This window comes from Phragmites australis, chromosome 16, assembly GCF_958298935.1.
Source record: "Phragmites australis chromosome 16, lpPhrAust1.1, whole genome shotgun sequence".
Taxonomy (NCBI): Eukaryota; Viridiplantae; Streptophyta; class Magnoliopsida; order Poales; family Poaceae; genus Phragmites; species Phragmites australis.
The window spans coordinates 24,845,520-24,867,595 of NC_084936.1; the positions used below are offsets into that span (position 1 = coordinate 24,845,520).

The 22,076-nt window shown below is 40.0% G+C and overlaps 1 long non-coding RNA gene across 1 annotated transcript; it reads left to right on the plus strand.

The window, feature by feature from the left end:
* Nucleotides 1–18,481: 18,481 nt before the first annotated feature.
* Nucleotides 18,482–22,057, plus strand: LOC133894739 (uncharacterized). Its single transcript, XR_009905507.1, has 3 exons — nt 18,482–18,635; nt 20,535–20,712; nt 20,836–22,057. It is a non-coding gene; the product is annotated as an uncharacterized LOC133894739 (long non-coding RNA).
* Nucleotides 22,058–22,076: the final 19 nt, after the last annotated feature.

Below are 22,076 nucleotides of genomic sequence, written 5' to 3' on the forward strand. Positions count from 1 at the left end.
TCGGTAGTAATATTGAAACTGACGTCTGTAAAATTTAAAATTAATGTTTGTAATATTAAAAAATACATTAAAATAACACATATATCTGAATAAAAATTATTTAATTGAGTTAATTCCTATATTTCATATCTTTAATATTTCAGATCTTTAATATTTCAGATGTTCAAATTTAATATTTCAGATGTAATGAAAATTTATTATAGAAATTATTTTTGTTTGTTACACTTAATTCATGCATCAAAATAACACACAAATTCAGACTAAAAAATTATTCATTTCAGTTAATTTTTATATTTTCACATTTTCAATATTTCATATGTTTAAATATTATATTTCAGACGTTATAAAAATTTATTATCGTAGTTATTTTTTATACTGTATTCAACATTTGACGTTTGATTTTTTTTTTTATCCTTGACGTTTGGAGCAGAGTATTACCGATGGTGAAATTGGTAGGGTGTTATCATGTCCATAGTGTTGCTACAGTATGTGGTTGTAGGTTACAGTAACGGCTCCCGCATTTTATTATACATCCTAACTTTACTAGGCTCATGTTGTCAGTGAAAGAGAGCCAATTTAACTCGCTTAGGCTAGCAAAGAAAAAATTGAAAAAAAGTAAGCATGGAGATAGCTAACAAATAAACTAAATACAAACAACGGATCAATTCTTTGACTGACAAGAAGAGACGGGCGGCTAGAGAGGGATCCAAACGTCCCTTTAACCGTGGCAAGAGTGGAAGAACTTGGAAGGTTGCAGAATATTCAGGTAAGCAATGCTACGTTTGGAAAGTGTTACGGCTTGATAGCGATGCATTAAATACCGTTTTTCAATGGTAATTATTTACTTCTTTATTTGGACAAAGATGTGATCTTTTTCATTTACTGGTGTATCGTGCTAGTGGGGATAGCCTAAGGCTACGGGCTAGAGTGTGGTCTTTTCATGTGTTTCCTTGTGTCACGTAACCTGAGAAAAATGATGGTACGTCATCAGAAAACATCTCAATTGATATTTTATTATTAACAAAGTTCAATCACTTCAAACTATTACCATGATGTTATCGTTAATTAATATATTAGACATTATAAAAATAGCAATCTTGTCATCAGTGAGTTATCTTTCAAACCCACCCGTGAACCCTCTCATCCTCAGGTCATCTTGGTCGCTCCACCAGACAAGGTTGAACACTAGCCCTCAAACCTTAACATGGGTGCTAGGGGCGAGGGGGTTAGCGACGACAACGCACGTGGAGATGATGGTCGCGACGATGACGCTCGCGGAGACAGAGCCCGCGGTGAGGGGCCCTAGGGACAACGCCCATGGATAGGTAAACTTGACAAGTCATCGCAAAGTGTACCGCTCATGATCCTGCTTCTCTACCGCCCCAATGCTCCACTTCTTTGTCCTCTCCCTCCCCTTCTCTACCGCCATCTTGCAAATCCACCGATGACCACAGCACGGGCCGCTCTGATTCTTTCCTCCTATAGCTACCGTACTCCCTTGTCCTCTCATTTTTCTCCTCCACGCCTCGCTCTCAATCCATGTTATTGCACCCATTGAAGTCCGAGAAGCAGGACCAATGGATCTGGCTGCACGCCTATACACCAATTCCTATAAGCTATACAGGTATAGCCTTAATTCTCATCCTCTTTCTTTTTACCTGTCGTGTGATTATTCTTGGATTGACAATTTTGCTATATAGAGCTTGTGCTTCGTGTGTGACTTCTATTATGAGAATTGGTATAACATAAAATAAATGGTTGGTTGATTTGAGTGCCATTCCAATTTGATTTTAGTCATAAGATAGAAAAAATCATATTTTCCAAGCTTAATAGAAGCATGTTTTTATATGACAAGGTCTAGACCAATTAACATTTAACTCAAATAAAGATGAATTTTAGCTCCGTAGATACATTATTTGAAGAGTGGTCTGCAATTTAAAAGAAAAGTGTGTTCTCATGGTTCAATATGATTTCGTATTTATTAAGCTTATCCATACAATCACTATGTCTACATGTGTATATTTGGTTTGTTCATGTAGAATCACCATATGAATATTTGGTTTGTTCATGAAGATTAACCTGCCAGATATATTTAAGTTATGATCATGTCATATAAGAGCATTATTTTTAGGATAAATAGATGAATAATGCTAGCAGCTCTTTCATTGTTAGACATTAAGCTTGACAGCGCCAATAGTTAGGGTCTAGCGACAGCAGCTGCATTCTTGACTTCACTGTTCTTTTTGTTTAATCAGGTTAAAAATAATAGTGCATCTGACTATAAGAAAAAAATTTGCTGGTTCATTTGAGTTATTATCATACACCTGTGGCAATTACAATATTGTGAAATTTGCTCTACTGTAACTGAAATACAATGCTCTAAAAAAACAGCTTGTCTCAATTTTCTATTTTCAGAACTATTTGGAACCATTTTGTTGTTGTCATATTTGAACAGAACCATTTATGCATTCTGAATAGTCATGGGAGCAGTGATGTCATGTTTGGTAAGCTTGAACTAGCCAATGAACATGTAGTTGATTGAGTGGAATTTTAATGGTATAGAGTGAAATTATGTAAATCACCAAATAAGGGGTACAAATGTATAATAGACTTATCGTTGATAAATGGAGCTCAAACGGACACCGGATAATACCGATGATATGAATTAAAGAATCTGGTATTTTAATAGTATGAACTAAAATGAACTTTATCGATGATAAATAAGAAAACTAAGATAATTTCGATAACATACAATCAATTGGCCCATGTAACTTACGATCGAACCTATTTGGTTGAAGTCAATTGTCAACAAAATTTGGTTCTCGCCGTGTCATCCCTGATCAATACTCCATCTCACGAGGTTGGCTAATAATCGGCAAGAAAACAACATAGGAGGGTAATAAAAGTGCAATATTACCCCAAAAAAACTGGCAGCAGACAAAAGAAGCACTGGATGCCGATGAGTTCACACTTTGCGCAATTCCAATGCCCCGAACCAAACGCCGAACCTTTCCACTCACCCATCGAGTAAACCTTTCTCGGATTTTAGTTTTCAAAGAAAAAAACGTTCTCAGATTTTCTCCGTCCGAGAATCGAGTTGGATTTCGTGGATCGTCCGTTAGTGGTTGGACCAAAAACAAGAGGAGAATATCGAATAATGTTATCGATGGTTAGGAACTTGGGACATCTCTGATCTCTCACTCTAGCTCTCCAACGTAGCCCAAATCCAGAGTAGAAAACAAAAACAAGAGATATAAACTTGATGGGAAATTCCTTCTTTATTGCAAAAAACAACTAATGCTTACAATTGATGTTGTATAGACTGGAAGTAGGTCGTCAATTCGATCCTGCCAACAAAAATGCAGATGTCAGCGTAGCCGACGATAGTGAACTAGACGCAGTCAATGACGATGACAGTAGAGTGAGATGTTGATATCATATTGAATAACATTTTTGTCAATAAGATCTCTGGGACTCTTCAACCCAACCCAAACTGGAAGTTCAATAATAGAACAAGAGATAAATTTAGTTGAGACTTCTTTCTTTATTGCAATGAATAATTGTTGCTTATAAGAGATTATTATCAGAGATAGAGGAAAGTAGAGACGGGCTCCCTCTCTATAAAAATATAGGAGCAGTAGGTTGTAGTTTTGGAGCTTTTAGCTAGCTGATGAAATGTTTGTGCCTGTTAAATTTTAGTTGTTGATTTTTATAATAAATTATTAGTTTTTCAGCACACCTAGAAGCCAAAAAAGTCACACAAAATTTATTTCTCAGCTTTTTAGTTTATTTTAACTATAGTTATTTTCTAAGTTAGCCAAAAATCATCACAAACAAAAATAAAAATTTACCCATTTAAATAGCTCCTGACATTGTACTAAGAAAAACTAAAAATATCCTATCAAAACGGGAAAGTAAGGTCACCTCTAACAGAAACTTTAAAATTTCATATCTTATAATACTATTACAGCATTATCTGATACTATTACAGTATTTTATTATTATTTTATCTCCAACAGCCACCCTATTTCTGAGTACCTTCCACTACTCTACTCCTTACTTCAAACCCACATGCATACACCGTGAACAGTATTGCCACTCCGGTTTCTATCGGCAAATTTGCCGAACAAAAGACTCGTCCCGCAACCCTGTAGCAACTGTAAAAGTTTTTTTTTTCATCTTATTAGACTGGTATGCGGACGTACTTGACCGGTAAAACAACTTAAACAGGGATACGGCAGTCAAATGACGCTACCGTTGGAGTCGGCCTAACGCGCGCAGCTCGGCTCGGCTCGGCTCTTTCGCAGCGACTTCACCTCCACCTGTTGATGCGTGGGCCGGGAAGATAGGAAACAGTAGTCCCGGCGGGTGCTCGCACTCATCACCTAGCTTGTTGCGCTCGTTCTGGTCTCGATGGAAAGCGATCATCAGCACGCGTATCATGCAAGCTATGAAGCTAGCTACCTGACCACCACTTCGCCTCATAGTCGCGCCTGAGATATTTCAACCTCGGTTCTCGTCTCGGGTTAATTGCCAGCTGAAAAATGGCCGCAACCTTCAGTCAGTGTCTCGTGCCGCAGATCGGTAAAAGGTACTGAAGCGAAGGGGGAAAAACTGAGTCCACTGCACGCGCGCGACTAGTTGGCTGAGCCTCGCCTACACGTGAAAGTCTTCGAGAGAGACTTTTGGTGAACGATCGTGCCTGCACATGAACGTGCAAGATTCATAAAAGTCTCGAACAGAGAAACTCCATTATTCTTCCAAAGTAAAGGAAAACTTCACGGAGCGAAATCATGGAGGAGGTAGATCTTCTTCCTGCTCCTCTTCCATCTTATCTCTCTTTTATTCTCCTTTTCCTCTTAAAAAATAGAAGGTAACTATAGCGAAGGGCAGCTCATAGGAGAGCCTAAAGGGATTTTCGTCAAGGATCAAAATCCAATCACCAAAGAAAGTTTTTTTTCTTCAACGTTTCAATTTTTTTTTCCACAGTTTTTGTTACGAAGGAATTTCTAAAATCATTCTTTTTAGGATGAGATTTTTTTATTTTTCCTTCACAAATCTCTTCGAAACGAAACAGTTGAGAATAAGAAGAAAAAAAATAAAATGGAGAGAATATAGTCAAAGATGATCCCAACCCCCCACCCCACCCCTTAAGATCCGTTGCTGTCTACCCGTTAGCTTGTCGTGTGGTTTAGGTTCCAACTTGTCCATCTGGTACAAGTCTCCAACAGAATATTTGGTGAAAGCTCTTCCTTTTTTTTTCATGGAACCTTTCTCCTTAGTTGCACAGCGTATTGACTAAGCTCATAATTTTGCAAGCAATCCGATGCTTTTCCAAGGTTGGTAAGTAGATTAGATGCAGCCGACGAGACCAGGAGGTCCAGTAGCGGATCTAACTTAGTAGTGTTCGTACTCAATGGCCTATTATGGGTAACAAACGATGATATGTGGTTTACAAAAGCGACTCTGGTCCTTTGTTGCGAAAATGACACAACAATTTTCTCTGAAACTGAGGACGTGACTTTACGAAACGAGAGAGCTACTCGAAAGTACAGTGCCTCCAAATTGAAGTGCTGCATGGTATCAAGTAAAATACATGGTAGCTTAGGTATATTTTCGTAGAATTTAAAGTTTGAGAAAACTAGCTAATAATTTTGTTTTGGGTATAACTATGTCACAATTGTGCCAACAAGGACAATCCAGGCCACATGAGTATAACTGGAACGCCAATGTGACATAGAAAGACATACACACCTGAGTGGGCTCCTTTTCTTATAGAAAAGAAAAGAGAGAAAGAAAATAGGCCTTATACTGCGTCGAACACTCCAACAAAAAATATTTACATATTTTGGAAAAATTCTAAGACCCTATTTTTTTTCCTTGATGAGACACATAGTAAGCAAATCTAAAAAGAAAAAAACAGAGACAAGGAAGATGGAGCCTCCCACGCTGCTCCATTTCTATTTCGTTTTCGTTTATCTCATGGCGACGTTGGAGCCTGGCGAGCTGGCTGTCGATCCGCTGCTTGTGTGGCAGTTTGCAGCCCTGCATCACCGTTGTCTACCTCGAACTGAGGCTCCATCTCGATAATCCTGATCCATTCCCACACGTCCGTGTGTAGCCCGCGTGTCTGCCTCCTATTCTCCATTTCTCTCTTACCTATCACACGTATGAAGTCACTTCTACACCTATCACTAAAATAAAATTTCATATTAATAATATACATAACAAATCTGATAGATAGGAGGTACAACTAACTCCACTAGTCTAGAGATGGTAATTTTCCCTGTAAAGACGGGGATCCGCCACGAACGAGATAAGGACGGGACCATTTCTCCCCATGAGGCTCACAGGTCAGGGCCTGAGTCCATGTCGAGGAGAGGATATAAATTTCCTCGTGAGGCTCCATGGCGCCTCGAATCCACGACGCTCGGCCTCCATCTAGGCGGCCTCAGCCTCGGCCTTTGAGAGACAAGCGCGGAGCACAGCGACCTTGTTTGTACCCGCCATGGCGCGCGCGAGAAGGCGGGCGTTTAGCCTCCATCCAGGTGACGCAGTGGCCCACAGCTGACGACCTCATCCCCGGTCGCCATGGCGCACGCGAGGAGGTGATGTGGTGTCCTCACGGTAACACGAGTATAGCAAAAATGACATTATTAGATCATATTTGTGATTTTAGTGATTAATGATAACATAGTCATTAAGACTAACATATTTATCAAGAATATATATTATTAGATCTTATGGATATAATACATAAAAAAGTCACCGAAGTCGGAATAAAATTTGGACTAAATTAGACAAGTCCTAGGAAAAATGACCTCACCAGATGATCCGGTGCTCAGAACTTTGTACACATTGGAGTATTCCTCCCGGATGTGTTATACTCACCGGATGGTTTGATGATGAGAGCAGAAGCACAACAGAGTATTTAACAGAACAATTGATCTTCGAAGAAAACTGAAGTTAAGTATATCGGATGATTCGGTGTTAGAAGAGTAAGTACACATGAGCATTTAACAGAAGCTGTGCAAATGAGAGAATAAAAGATTTCAACATACTGGATGATCCGATGAGGAAGAAGCCAACATACCAGAGTGTTTTCCAGAAAGATGTTAAAGTGGATGAATATCAATACATCGGAATGTGATGATCAGATAGTTTACACATCAGACTAATTACACGAAGAAAAAGTGGCTTGACTTAGCGCAAGACAACACACCGAATAGTCCGGTAATAGAAGTGAATGATATATCGGACAATCCGGTGTTCAGAATATATTTGAGTGGGGTTCCAATGTGTAGCGAAAAATGCCCCTATTAGGCTATGATTGTGATTTTGGTGATTAATGATAATATAGTTAATGTGACTAATATGTTTGTCAAGAATATATGTTATTATGTCTCATAGATACAATATATGAAGAAACCACCGTAGCCAGAACAAAATTTGATTAAATTGGAGAAGTCCAGACTAAAGGTATGGATAGTGATGTAAGTGATGATGAATCCGATGAGGATTCTTCTTCCTATGTTGAACTCATACATTTGATCAATGAGGAACAAATGACACTTAAAAAATAATTTACAGAGCTTAAAAATTCAATGTACTTAATAACATCCATGCTATATTTGTTTCTAATTATAAACAATTATTGTGCAAATTTAATTTGCTAAACAATGAGCATGAAGAGCTTAAAACTAAATTTGAGTGCATTGAGTCTCAAACTAAGATCACTTTGAAGTAATCTATCACTCTATTTAATTTCAAGTCTAAGGTAGATGATTCTACTTCTTGTGATGATTTAATTAATTTATCTAGCTCACCCTTTTACAATAAGATTTGTGTTAAGAATATTATTGTAGAATCCTCTAACAACCTTATTGCATAAGAGAATGATGAACTTAAGTAAAAAATGGAGAAACTCAAGAAGGACTTAGCGAGTTTAAAAGGCAAAGGATATACCCAACATTCTCAAGATAACCGTGCTTTCATGATGATGAAGCTTGCGGAGGGGTGAAACGTAACATGTTTCAAATGTTATCAAGAAGACCACAAGTCCTTACGATGCAAACAAGTGAAGAAGCAAACCAAGAAGAAGAAGAAGATTGCGAACCTCCCCAACAAGACTTCCAACCTCTACACCAAGCCCAAGTAAAAGATCAAGACTAAGAGCAACCACTACAGCTCAAGAAGAAGGACAAATGCAAGGTGGTTGCGCACATAGTTGAGAGAAAGAATCGGAGGTGGAACTAACTTATTTGGGTGCCTGTCGGAGGGTGAACTCCTTAAGCAGGGATCCGGAGGGACCCCCTTTGAGATTCGGCCGAGGGGATGATTCTGAATCCGTTTTGCGGGTGAAATAAATAGGCGTAAATGAGATACAGGTGGAATGGAATGATCGGATGCAGAAAGGAGTAAATGCTCAGAGGATTTTTAGACAGGTTCGGGCCGCAATGAGCGTAACACTCTACTCCTGTGTATATGCTATAAATGCTCTGAGAGTGTTTCTCTGAGTATCTGCTGAGTTACAAGAATATTTGTCTAGTCTAGAGCTTTGTGCTCCTTGTTCTTCGGCTGATCTAAGCTTCTGTGCTTGTCGCCGGTTGCCGAGGATTCGATCTGGTCTGAACTGGTCTCTCCTTCTCCGGAGAGCTCGCCCCACCTTTATACCCGCCGGGGTGGTAGTGTGCCCAGAAAGGATGACGCGAGTTCCAAGGCGCCATAAATGGAAAGCAACCATCATGGGCTGCGGCGCGAGGTGACGGGGAGGGTTGAAAATGCGCCCCGTCCGGTCTTGTTCGTCATCATGCCGTTCTTCAACGGGCGCCGCGGGGAGGGCCCACCAGGTAGCCACCGAGCAGCCCGGCGTGCCCGCCTAGTCAGAGCAAGCCTGACACAGCAGGGCGGCAGGCGGGGCGCCTTGGGCTTCGCTATGTTATCCCGAGGCGCGTCGGATGTCGCGCGATGGGACCTGTGTATTAAATATCCCCACGCCTCCCTGCCAGGCCGTGGCAGGGACTGGCAGCAAGCGTGGGGGGAGCAGTTAGAAGTGACAGGCCACGCGCCCTCTTAAATGCGGCATCAGGCCTCTCATCAGCTGACACCTCACCGCTGGACCTCTACGGGGGCCACAGGCGAAGGACTTCTCAGGCCCTCGGGGAATGAGTGCTCGGGGGGCCACTGTTAGCCGCCCCGAGCACTCTCTCCCGGATATGCCCTTTCTTGGTCCTTGGGGAACCGAGTGCTCAGGGGTCACTATTCACGGCCCCGAGCACTCTCTCCCGGAACTGACTGTTCGGGTCCTCGGGGAACCGAGTGCTCGGGGGCCACTGTTCATGTCACCGAGCACTCTCTCCCAGAACTGACTTCCCTTGGGTCCTCGGGGGACTCGGGTGCTCGGGGGCCACTGTTCGCAGCCCCGAGCACCCTCTTCCCGGTACTTGGCCTTTCTTGTCGTCGGGGGACTTGAGTGCTCGGGGGCTATTGTTCGCAGCCTCGAGCACTCTCTTCCCGATACTTGATCTTCTCGAGTCATTGGGGAACTCGGGTACTCGGGGACCACTGTTCGTGGCCCCGGGCACCCTCTCCCGGGACTTGGTCTTCTCGTACCTCGGGGAGATAACCCCAGCAGGAGGGCACCACGTGGCACTCTGCTGTTCTGACCTCGGGACTCGGGGACACCTGGTTCCTGTGTCATCGACAGTGCTCAAGGAAGTCATCACCAATATAAAAAGTGTCTCAATCGGTTTGGATTCCAAAGTAGACTTAAAGCCTTAAATGGCTATGGGCATTTGTAGACTCGGCTCACAAGATAAAGTGAAGGTTCAAGCAAAAAAGTAAAGTGTACAAGATAGGTGTATTGATTAAGATTATGATCATCACATACCTAAATCTCCATCTAAAAGTAAAAGAGGTAAATGGTAATTAAACTTATGTTCATGTATTTTATTTTTTGCTTCTAGCTTATTTGTCTCGTCTAGGATTGTATATGCTTATTTCAATTTACTGTAATACCTAGTCTAGGTTTTTATATGGTATGTTGCTTGTGTTAATCTCTAACCCGTGAGCAACCTACATGGTTTATTAGTTGTAGATTCATTTCATGGTACTAGTTTTTATATTTAGTATCTTTTATGTGCCATGATCAAATCTATAGAATAAATCTTCATTGTTATCAATAACAAGTGCATATATCTCAAAATTATTGATCACTTGTATGCACACTTTTGGGGGGTATATCCTATAGGTTGTGATTTTGAGATTAATATATATTTCTAGTGACATATTTTGTAGTCTTATGTAGCCATTAATATATCTCTGGAGGTATGCAATGCTTAAATGCTTTAATTGGTATCTTTGTATGTATGCACACATATATGGAGGATTTAGACTGTATTATATGAGTTTAATAAATTATGATCTATATACTTTTGTAGCCTACAATTGATATTATTTATTTGTAGTGACATCCATATAATTAGTATCATTTTATTCAATCATGCTTTGTGAAGCTCTTTCCCATATGCTATAATGTTTTTCTCTTGAATTCAACATGTGTTTATAGCCCTTTTTGGGAGGTTATTGATAAAAGGAGAGAAGTTTAATGACCAAAGTAAGATGAAAGCAAGATGAACAATGCGAGGAGATTGTATCAACAACTAAGATATCTAGGAATGCCGAAGTTGACAAAGGGGAGAAGAAAAGATGGTAAGCGTCTAGATTGGTAAAAAAGGAGCTTTTGCATAGGTCGCTCAAGGAAGATAGTGACAATGGAGAAAGGGAGAGCCATAACAAAGAGGAACTAAGTGGTAAGAATATGTATTCAAACAATATGGTAAGACTTTGTGCTCGTTTATGATCTTTATATTTGGTATCATTTATTATTTGTCACTTGTTTTGATTGTGTTGTCATCAATCACCAAAAAGGGAGAGATTGTAGCGAAAATAACTCTATTATGCCATGATTGTGATTTTGGTGATTAATGACAATATAATCAATGAGATTAACATTTTTGTCAAGAATATATATTAGTAGGTCTCATGGATACAATACATGAAGAAGTCATCACAGCCGGGAAAAAGTTTGATTGAATTGGAGAAGTCCTAGGAGAAATTTACTCATCGGATGGTCTGGTGCTCTGGGTGTTGAACTCATCGTAGCATATTTGGCAAATGGGAGAGATGCTTGAAGACCTCACTGGAGGTCTGGTAATCAGAGAAGATACACGCCGGGGCATTTTATCCAAAGAAGGTTGCAGCCATTGAAGTTAAAGATCAAAACACCGGATGGTCTGGTGATCAATGTGTTGCACACACTGGACAACGAACAGTGCAAAGAGGTAGAACAAAGATCAACACATCGGATGGTCCGGTGATGAAGACAGTGCACACTGCAGCATTATTTCCAGAGAGGGTTGCATTGGCTCGGTTGGCTGAAGTCAACTCATAGGATAGTCCGGTAATAAAGTGATGTGCACCAGATGCCTTCACTGAAGTAATTTACACAGATAAGAAGGAAAGGCTTGGATAGCTCAGGATAACTCACTTGATAGTTTGATGATGGAGATGAAATATACACCGGAGTGTTCGGTGTTCACAGAGGTTTGAGTGGAGTTCCAATGGCTAGTTTTTGAGAGTATTCACCGGATGATCCGGTGTTAGTACTATTATTCTCACCAGATCATCCGGTGTTAACAACTTTTATAAGCCATAGGGTTAACGGCTAGTGCATGTGTTTGAGGCTATAAATACCCTTCCACTCGATCATTTGAAGGTGTGGCATGCTGCGTGAGTTTAGAGGAAGCTCATACACACTTGAGAAGATATCTAAGCCATCAAAGTGCTTAAAGTGATTATCTAATGCGATTAAACACAATATTATAGAGTGTTTAGTGCTTATAGGCCTAGAGAGAGTGTTGTTAAGTGATTGTAGCCTAGAGAGTGGATCAAGGAGTAACCTAACCTTGTATCAAGTGGTACGCCGACACCTTGGAATCTTCGTAACTCGTCGGCAAGTTTGTTGACCCTCTGACTTGGTGTGGAGTGACGACAAATCAATTGTGTGGGGACGTGGAGACCCTTGCCTTGGTGGCTCAAGCTTTGAAATGATAACGGCGGCAAGGAACCAGAAGTGAGACTAGTGGTGAGACCTTACCTTGGTAGCTTGTGGCTCATCCGGGTGGAGAGCTTGTCTTTGTGACTTGGTAGCTCAAGAGCCGTGATCGAGTGCTGAATAGAAGCATATCCTTTGTAGAGCTTCAACGTGGACTAGGGGTGACATTAATGCCATCGATACCACGGAAAAAATTCTTGTACCGAGTTCGCTCTTTCTACCTTATTTACGTTTCTGTATTTACATTCTTGCAATTTACCTTCCTGCATAGATTGCTAGCGCTTTGACCGGTAGAGTAGACACACTAGATAAAACTAGAGCACATCTAGATAGAAATTAATATAGGTTTATCTTGTGTTATTTTTAGAGCCGAAATAATTCTAAGTGTCCTAATTTACCTCCCTTTTAGGACGTCACCGATCCCTTCACAACGTCTAGTATCCACTGATGTACACATCAGATGGTCTAGTGTTTGTACTACTGTTGTCACCAGATCATTTGGTGTTCACAGTAAGCCCAAGCCGTTGGAGCAATGGCTAGTTGGCGGGTTTAAGATTATATATACCCACACACTCGATCATTTGAAGATGTTAGAGTCCAAAGAAACTTATACACATTTGAGAAGACATACAAACTATCAAAGTGCTTAAAGTGTTCATTTAAGGCGATTAAGCACACCATTAGAGAGTGGTTAATGCTTATAAGTCTAGAGAGAAGTGTTGTAAGGTGCTACAACCTAGAGAGTGGATCAATGAGTGATCCAACCGTATACCGAGAAGTACGTTGGCGCCTTGGAGTCTTAGTGACTCGCTAATAATTTGTTGACCCTCCGACTTAGTGTAGGGCGGCGACAAGAAGATTGTGCGGGGACACAAATGCCCTTGTCTTTGTGACTAAAGCTCTGAAGTGAAGACGACACACAAGTGACCAGAAGAGAGGTTAGTGGTGAGACCTTGTCTTGGTGGCCTATCGTGCTTGATGTCTTGTTTTGGTGGCTTGCTATCTCAAGAGCCGTGACCGGAAGAGACTTGGCGACCAGGAGCATATTCTTTGTGGAGCTCCAACATGGACTAGGAGTAGCTTGTATGCCAATGATACCACAAGGTAAAAATCCCTTATGCAAAGTTATCTCTCTACCATATTTACGTTTTCGCATTTACATACTTGCAATTTACCTTGCTAGAGTAGGTTGCAATCCTCTTGGGTGGTAGAATAGATATACTAGATAAACCTAAACATATTTAGATATAAATTGAGACATGTTTATCTTGTGAAGTTTATAGAGCCATTAGTTTCTAAGTTGCCATCCCTATACTAGCCATCCAAGCCAAGCTTGGTTCTCCTGTTCTCGACTTCTATGCGTTATCCTTTAAGTCAAGCAAACTAAGCAAAATACCGCTTCTCATTAGGCTTGTTCATGGGCAACCGAAGCAGAGGAACCCAATTTGACCCAACTGAAAGGACAATGATGTCGCCTAGGGGGGTGAATAGGCGATTTTACAAAAAATCGTCCTCTTTTACCGTTGGTCTAAACTTGCAGCGGAATATAAATTAACGGATATTTCACAAATGAAAAAACTAAATATGCTAGGCTCAACTAGTGCACAATCACCCTAAATAAGTGTGAAAATTACAATCCTAAGATGACAAAAATTATTCAATTCTAGCAAGAGATATGCCATAAAACTTAAACTGAAAAAGGCTGAAAACACTGCTCACACACCTGAAATCACTGTTCATTCGGAGTATCCGGGGTTGTACAGGTCCGGAGTCTCCGGGAAAATCCGAAATCTCCGGATTCTGTAAAGAACAGAGCTCGAAACTGAAATAAAAGTATGTCTAAAGAGTTCTACCTTAAACTAAGTGATGTTGTGTGTTCCAAGAGATGATTCCAAATAGATTAACGGAGAACTTACACTCAAATACACATAAATAAATAGATCAAGCAATATGCACAAATATTGAGCAAGAACCCAAAAGTAGAGGAACAAAAGAGGAGACACAAAATTTGTTTCCCGAAGCTCAGATTCACCACCATGAATCTTACGTCTCCGTTGAGGAAGCTCCAACAGGTCAGGTCTCTTTCAACCGCTTTCCTCGATCCACTAGCTTTATCTCTTCCCTTTCGGAGGCGAGATTGACCTTCATAAACTTTCTCGTGGCTCACCACACGCATGGGAGCTCGCCAGGCAACACCTAGCCGGCTAGGAGCTCAAAGCTCCAAGAGTAACAAACACAATCGAACTTCTTGCTGATGAACTTGAGTGCTCAAGATTGGATTTAGCTCACTTGCACTCAATTTTCCAATCTCACAACCCAATTCATTTTTTTCTCAAATCTCTCACTAAAACGGAGTGAGAAGGAGTTATTTTGACTTTAAGAAGTGTTCTTTTTCGTGCTCTAGACGTCCCCAAAGGAGGGGGTTGAGGGGGTATAAATATCCACCTCCAAAAAACTACCCGTTGAAGACTTTTCAGGCCTGACCCGGAGTATCCGGGGTACTCTGGAGTATCTGGCTCAACTAAAACAGCTCAAACCGAGACTATCTGGCGAAGTCTCACCCGGAGACTCCGGACAGTCCGGAGTATCCGACATACCCCGGAGTATCCGAGTTTAGCACAACTGACCTCTAAAAAATGGCGATAACTTTTGATCTCAAAGTCCGATTTCGATGATTTTGGACTCTATTGAAAGCTTATTCAGAGGGCTACACATCACAACTGAATTCATGACCTAAAACATATAGGATCAAATTTGAAACACTCCAAAATCCAATTTGGACACTTCCATACTTTCCGCTCCGGATTTCTAAAAAGAACTCTCACTATGGGTTTGGTTAGAAACTCTTGAGCACTGAGATATGACAATTAGCCTACGTTGCATCCCTCTTAATAGTGCAGCATACCTATACTCAAATTCAAAGATAAAACTCGTTTGAACCACTTTGAGCATTTGAAAACTTTTAAGTATCGCTTCTTTCTTTCAAACCTTGAGGGTTGCCAACTTCCATATATTTTTCACTCTATCTCTTCTTGATTCTTCGTATGATTGATGTGAATCATCCATAGCTTCCCATGACCTCGCACGGTCCATCGGTGCAAAGCATTCACTTACTCTTCACCACCGCCTTAGTTCTTCAGCGCCAAGCCAATTGCTTGCCTTTCACCACGGATGATCCATCGCAGCCGAGTCTTGCTTGCCCTTCACCGTCTTACCATAGAGAACCACTTTGTATTCGACATCTTCAAGGAATTAACTTTATCAAATATGGAGTCCACTCTTGTTCTTCACTCTTGGCATATATGATTTCAATTCAACTTATGCCTTCATATAGATCCTAACCCCACCTCACTCTTAAGCACATAGCACACGGGTTAGTCCATAAAACCTAAATAACAACTTTTATACTTTAAGTTACTTGATCTCCACAAGTAACTTATTAGCCTTCATGCATATTATCAATCTTCATATAGAACCTAACCTCACTCATTCTTAAATACATAGCACACGAGTTAGTCCATAAAACTCTATTAACAAGTCATACATTTAGTTATTTGATCTTCACAAGTAACTTAGCCTTCAAGCTTATTGCTAATTTTATTGAGCTTCTTCTTCTTCTTATGAGCATCACTAAAATCTCAATGACTTTTGATGTAATTTTTTGAACTCATGGTATTTCTCAAATAATCCATACTTCATCATTTATGCATCTCCTATGAAATAATCTAATAGCAATTCTTAATATGATTGTTAGTCCATAGACATTGTCATCACTTACACGAGCATCACTTAAAGCTCATTCATCTCGATGCATTTTTAATCTCCCCTTTCACCTAGAGCTCATACATATCTCTCATCTATGCATCACCTATGAAACAAACTACTAACAAACTTAACATCATTATTAGTCCATATGTATTGTCATTAATTATCAAAATCACGTATAAATGCTAGATGTACTTTCACCAATCCGACTAGTGCATGGACCAGGCTCGGGCTTCAAAACATACCCCCTCAGTTCTAATCAAGCAAAGCTCGGACTTCAAAACAGACCTGAAACCCAAAAAAACCTGACCCAATCTAAAAAAATCTAATATCAGACTGACTCGAGCTTAGCATCACAGCTTGACGTAAGGCTCGAGCCTACAAATTTCCTATCAGGCTTTTAAAGCCTAAACCAAAACGATTGGATTCGTGAACTCCCCCCTAAAAAACATGTTTAGTCATTTTGAAAAAATCTAAAAAAACTCACATGTGTAGGGAGGTGGTGATATAGAAGCAAATAATCAAGCTCAACTTCGCTTTCTGCGATATGAAATTGACAAAAGACACAAAAGAGTTAAAAAGGACAAAAACAATTATTGTACAGAAATTTTGTTTTTTTCTCCACTCTTTGTTAATTTCATATCTCACAAAGTAGGTTGATTTGGGACTCAACTTCGTATACGTGTGGGTTCTTTTAGATTTTTTTTAAACTTCTAAACAGTTCTTAAAGGGGTTTTCACGATTTCATGGGATTTACACTACTTTTTTTTGACATGACTGAATACTAACGGTGTATGCTATAAACGGATAGTATGCACACAATTAATTAGAAAAAAAATACTTAATTGATTATTTTTCTAATCATGGCAAATTGGCATCCACATGCAGAGCGCGCATGCGCAACACCTAGGAAAAAGTGAATTTGTCTGTCCACAGGTAAAAATCATATGCATTGAAAAAAACATTTTATATACTATGAAAAAATATTTCATATGATGTGAAAAGGCATTTTATTTGACCATCTTTTCTATTTTTAGCAATCCTAATAAAGACTAGCAGGACAATGTAGCAAAGAAGAGAGACACACCCAAGCAGTCCAGAAAATTCAGAAAGCAAATTGTTTCAATTTGCAAAACTCAAATCCGTGTAAACTCATAAAAAACATATTAGTTCCAAATTACAAGTAATTCATATGAACCCAGAAAAGCATATTATGTGAATTTGAAAAGCAAAATTAGCATAATTGGGTACAGATTTGAGAAAAATATTTTGATGAATAAGCAAGTTTTTTGAAGTCATGAGCAATTTTTTGAAAAATCGTAAGTAAGTTATAATGCACACAGAAGCATCTTTTTTATATGAAGTTGATGTTAAAAAAATATCATTGAAATATACTCAACCGAGGTCTAATTTTAAAACTCTTATTGCACGAAACATAATGGTGCAATCGAATTTTAAAATGGAGTTGCATGTGAATGATATCAGCAATTTTGTCATATTTACCTTTCTATGCATGCAACAACTGGAGCCGGTACTGAGATTTCAGTGGTCTAGGGCGAAACTAAAAGCGAGGCCCTATTGAACATAAATATTAAAATATTTATATATTAATTACAAAGATAATATTCTGGATAGAGTCGATGAATATTTATGATAAGCTTGAACAACTTGAAATGCATCCATTACGGTAAGCTAGAACAAAATTATCATAAATGCTGAACAAAATTGTGAGAGATCAAAGTACATACATGTATGCTTATGTTAATGCATACTAGCTAGGTAGAGATACTCATATGCTTTTGTTTTCACATGTATCCTTTCGTTTTCACATGTATGCTTACGTTAATGTATGTACAACTTATTGCGTACAGCTCTAGTTACTCATCGGTATATGCAGCAGTTAACTTGCAACCATAGTAGCTTTGGAGCTATCTGCTCGCTGGTGCCAGCACCACAGTACAAACATTGGACCCATTAATCATCCGAGCAAGCGGAGACCTTTCCATATTTCAAACGTGCGATCTCAACAAGGATCGGATCCATTTAAGGTGAAGTAAAAACTATAGAGCAGAAAAAACAGCGATGAAAAATCATATGGTAATGGCTGATACATGTCCTCGATCGAAGCTGCAGGTATGCGGGACGTCTCGAAGTCGTGGTCCCACGGAACGCAAAAAAGTAGACTGTTTGTACGGAAGAAAATATGAAACAGGCAAACAGCCAAATAGGCTAGGCAGATAGGTCATTTGATTTTTTATGAACCGGAGGAACCAGCCCACTTGCATTCTACTGTATAGACTACTAAATCTAGCTACTATTTTAGAACTAGTTCTATCTGTTATTATACGAACTATTAGGTATATATATTATACACAGATATAAAAAAGAATTCCTCGATTTTAAGAATCAAGACGGTCGCTCCGCTCGACGCCGTCAGGGCCGGCCCTCAACAAAACTGGATCTTCGATGCTAAAGCTCCACCGATCCGAGCGTGAGTGCCGCGTGATAAAAAAATGGAAGCTCGGAATTTAGTGTTTAGCCAAATATTTAAGTTTTAATACCCACGGCTAATTTACTGCTTCAAAACTTAGCAGGCGCGGGGTTTTAATAACCCACGGCCAGTGCACCACACCGCCACCACTGTCCGCCCCTGTCCCCACCGCCATTTCTGCCGGCGGCCGCCGCCGCCGCCGCAAACAAGCAGATTCTGCTGTACCGATCCGTCCGGCACACTCCCGCACTTCGCCATTGCAATGTAAGATTCTCAGATCCTTTCGTTTTCACATGGATCGATCTAGGCGATTGCTCTTACACTCGTCCACATTCTCGTCATCCTTTGCAAGTCAAACATCTGTGTATTGGCTTAATCAACTCCGATCAGCCATCTCAACCACCAGTTTGTTCAATCCCCCGATCCACCAGCTTGCTAAATATAGGCGCATCCCCTTTTCGTGCGCGCGCGGGCAGCGCGAGGACCACCGAGGCATCAAACGCTCTTAAAACTCCTAGTCCCGGAGCAACGCAACAAGTGGAAGATGACAAGGGAAGTTGTTCGGAGGTGTGAGTTACTCGACCACGCGCACTCCGCATGTGCTGGCGCCTTTGGTAGGGCAGATGGGTAGGCGGTGTTCGGAGCGCGTCCTAGCTGTTCGATGTAATGCGTCAGTAGGTCAAGTTAGATGTTTGCGTCCTGAAGGTCCCGTGTCAGCGTCAGGAAGGGGATAGATAGATAATTGACAGAATCGTGGACTGTAAATTGGTGCGTGTGGTGTAGGTGTTGTTTAGGTAGGATGTGCCTTTCAGAGATTCGGTGTCTTGGTAGAAAAGATTCATGGTTGTGGCTTAGCTCAGGTTCGGTGTCGTAATTATTCTCTTCAGGATTATCAGGAGGGTTGCCACCTGTTAGTCTGTTACATGAACGAAAACGTAAATAGGATTGAAGGCACACTGGAGTTTTTAACTAGATTAAAGGTTACTTTGATTCAGAGTGCCCTTGATGGAAATAGAACGGTCGGTGATTAAAAGTCTATTTCAATCTTTTGTAACACTTGCAGCAATTAGGTTTTTGATTATTATGTCCTGAGAAAGGTTGCTGAGAATGGATAGAGTAGTTGTTCCTTTCTAGTGGTCCTTTTGTGCAATGTAGATCTGCCATTCTAAAGTTACACTAGATTAAGAATTCATTTTTGACCTAAATGATAAGAAGCCTTTCTGTAAATGACAAGGGCTTTTGCTACTTGGACGTTAGATCAGATGGAGTTACAAAAGCTCATAGGTCATTTAAGAAGTATCCCTGCCTTTTTGATTTAGCATTCAGATTGGTTTTGATATGAGAAGGTCTGTCCACTTGTTTTCATCATGTTCCTATGTATGTGCACATGCTTGTTCTTTGATGACACTCTATTTGAACATGAATGGAAGGATTTGCTGCAGTTTTGTGGTACATTTAGGATTGGCTCTGTTAGGACCTTGTTCTGTAAAAATGTTTTAAGTCTGTATCAGGTTAGAAACTTGGTCTGGTCTAAGATTAAAGCTGTTGTTCTTGACATGTATCAGCTGCTTGCCAGTGGTGTAGTAGTACTAGCAAGATAAAGTTGCTGCGCGGTAATGCACACGCGGTTCTCTTCTTCAAAGTTAGAATAGTTAATCAGTAAGCACTAGGCTGGTGTACCTACCAAGCACAAATTTTAGCCTATACAAAAATCTATTGCAATTTGCTAGTTCCTCAAAAGTTAGAATAGTTAATCAGTAAGTACTAGGCTGGTGTACCATGGGACAACCTGATCTGTTGGCTGCTGGACCATCTCCATGCAACCTATCCTTGTGGCAAGTTGAAAAATAGTTAAGTGGGCCAAATCCAATAGGCCAACTGATTGTATCGGTCAATTCAACCCACCAGATCATCCTACAAGTGTCTGCCAACTAAAGATTTCTTGTTCACTTCAAGCCTGAGGAAAACTTATGTGCTCTCATGATCCATTAGCTTTATTTTGATCTTCTTCACTTTTTGCTTATGTTCCTGTTGAAGGTATACAATTAAAGTATGTCACTTCTTTTCTGAAAAGCAAACACTGGTGGCTTCTTTCTCTTCGTGGTAAACATTAGATATCTGTGGTGTTCTACTTGTTAAATCCTGTGTCTGTACATGTTGCAGGTAAAGCCTGTCAGTCCAAGCAATAATGCCATTGTGGAACATAACTTTAACCATTGATAAAAAATATTAAAGATCTAATCTTGATGATAAAATTTCCATTTGAACTGTATCACTATTGGTTGCATCCATGCAACTAAGCAAGCAAGCTGGGTGCATTGGGCAATGGAAACTTTATCAGGTGATTTGTGTTACCATGCCTACTTGGTTTGACAAATGTTGTGCCTTTTGCTTTCTGCAGTAGACATATTTATTGGCTATGATGAGGGATGCACTGATTTCTCCTTTTTATTGTGACACCTAGACAATCTGGTGATTCCGGAAAACATACCAGCTGTGGAACTTACTGTCCTGAATTAACCTTTTTATCAGTCTAAGCACCACGTTATTCTTATTGTCGGATGGAAAGCTGGAGCTAGTCGATAATAATGATTGGCTCACAACAATTTTGTTGTTGGTAGGGAAACCATCTAGTAATCGATCAGGTATGGACCCCCTGGCTCCTATCCTTTATCGAAATGACAGGATGAACATATGCTGCAAACTCTAAAGTTTTCGCTATGTGGATTTAGAGAAATTTTACACTGTATGGCCAACCTTCTTCGTAGTGGTTATATTGATTGAACCATATTGGTGACATTTTTATTAAGTAAGGCCTCTTATTTGGCTACATCCTGTTCACACCAAATTGGCAAGTGGACCATATTCCTTTCCTAGGATGGTGTTAGATGTTTGCAAGGTCCGATCATGTGTGGTCTTCAGCCCTCCTTTTCAGATATCTACTTGAACCCAACTTCTTAACATGAACTTAAACGTAGCACTAGTTATATTCTTGCAGATCTTCTAGATACATATACTTAAACCGTAATTGATTCATATCAATTTCATATAGCTCCAATAGGAGGTTCCTGGCCATCATCTACAGATTAGTGAATCATCATTTTATCGATTCTGCTTGATTCACAGTATTATTTTTTGCGAATGATTCATAGTATTATTTTATCTTATTCTTCTATACCCTAGAGAGCTCATGCCCTTAATATAAGTGCCTCTCTCTAATAAGCATCTGCTAAACTTTTCATTGACTGCCTTCCAACTTGCTGATTAGAACTTGATAAATGGATATTTCCAGCACAACCTAGTCATCACACATAACATGCCTTCAAGTAGTGTGATCTGCTGAACAATATACCCGCTTGGTTTCTAAAGTAATATGGTTATCAAGTTGACACTGATATTCTGTTTTATATTCCTGCCAATGTTGATAGACATGCTTGGGGGCCTTGGGTGTTGTAGTTGAAGGCCTATTGTGATTTGGCAATCTGGACGTGTATGTTGAATAATATGTTTATTGGTTCATGCCAGGATTACTAGTGTGAGAATCTCACGAGGGTATGAGACCAAGATATAAATTTTGAATTCGTTTTCATTTATAAACAAGGAAGGAAATATTCAGATCTTACAGAGGCAATAGCCTGAACTTAACATAGATCTTGAAACATTGTGTACAGAAAATTGCTCTGCTCTATTTGGTGTCAGTTGATT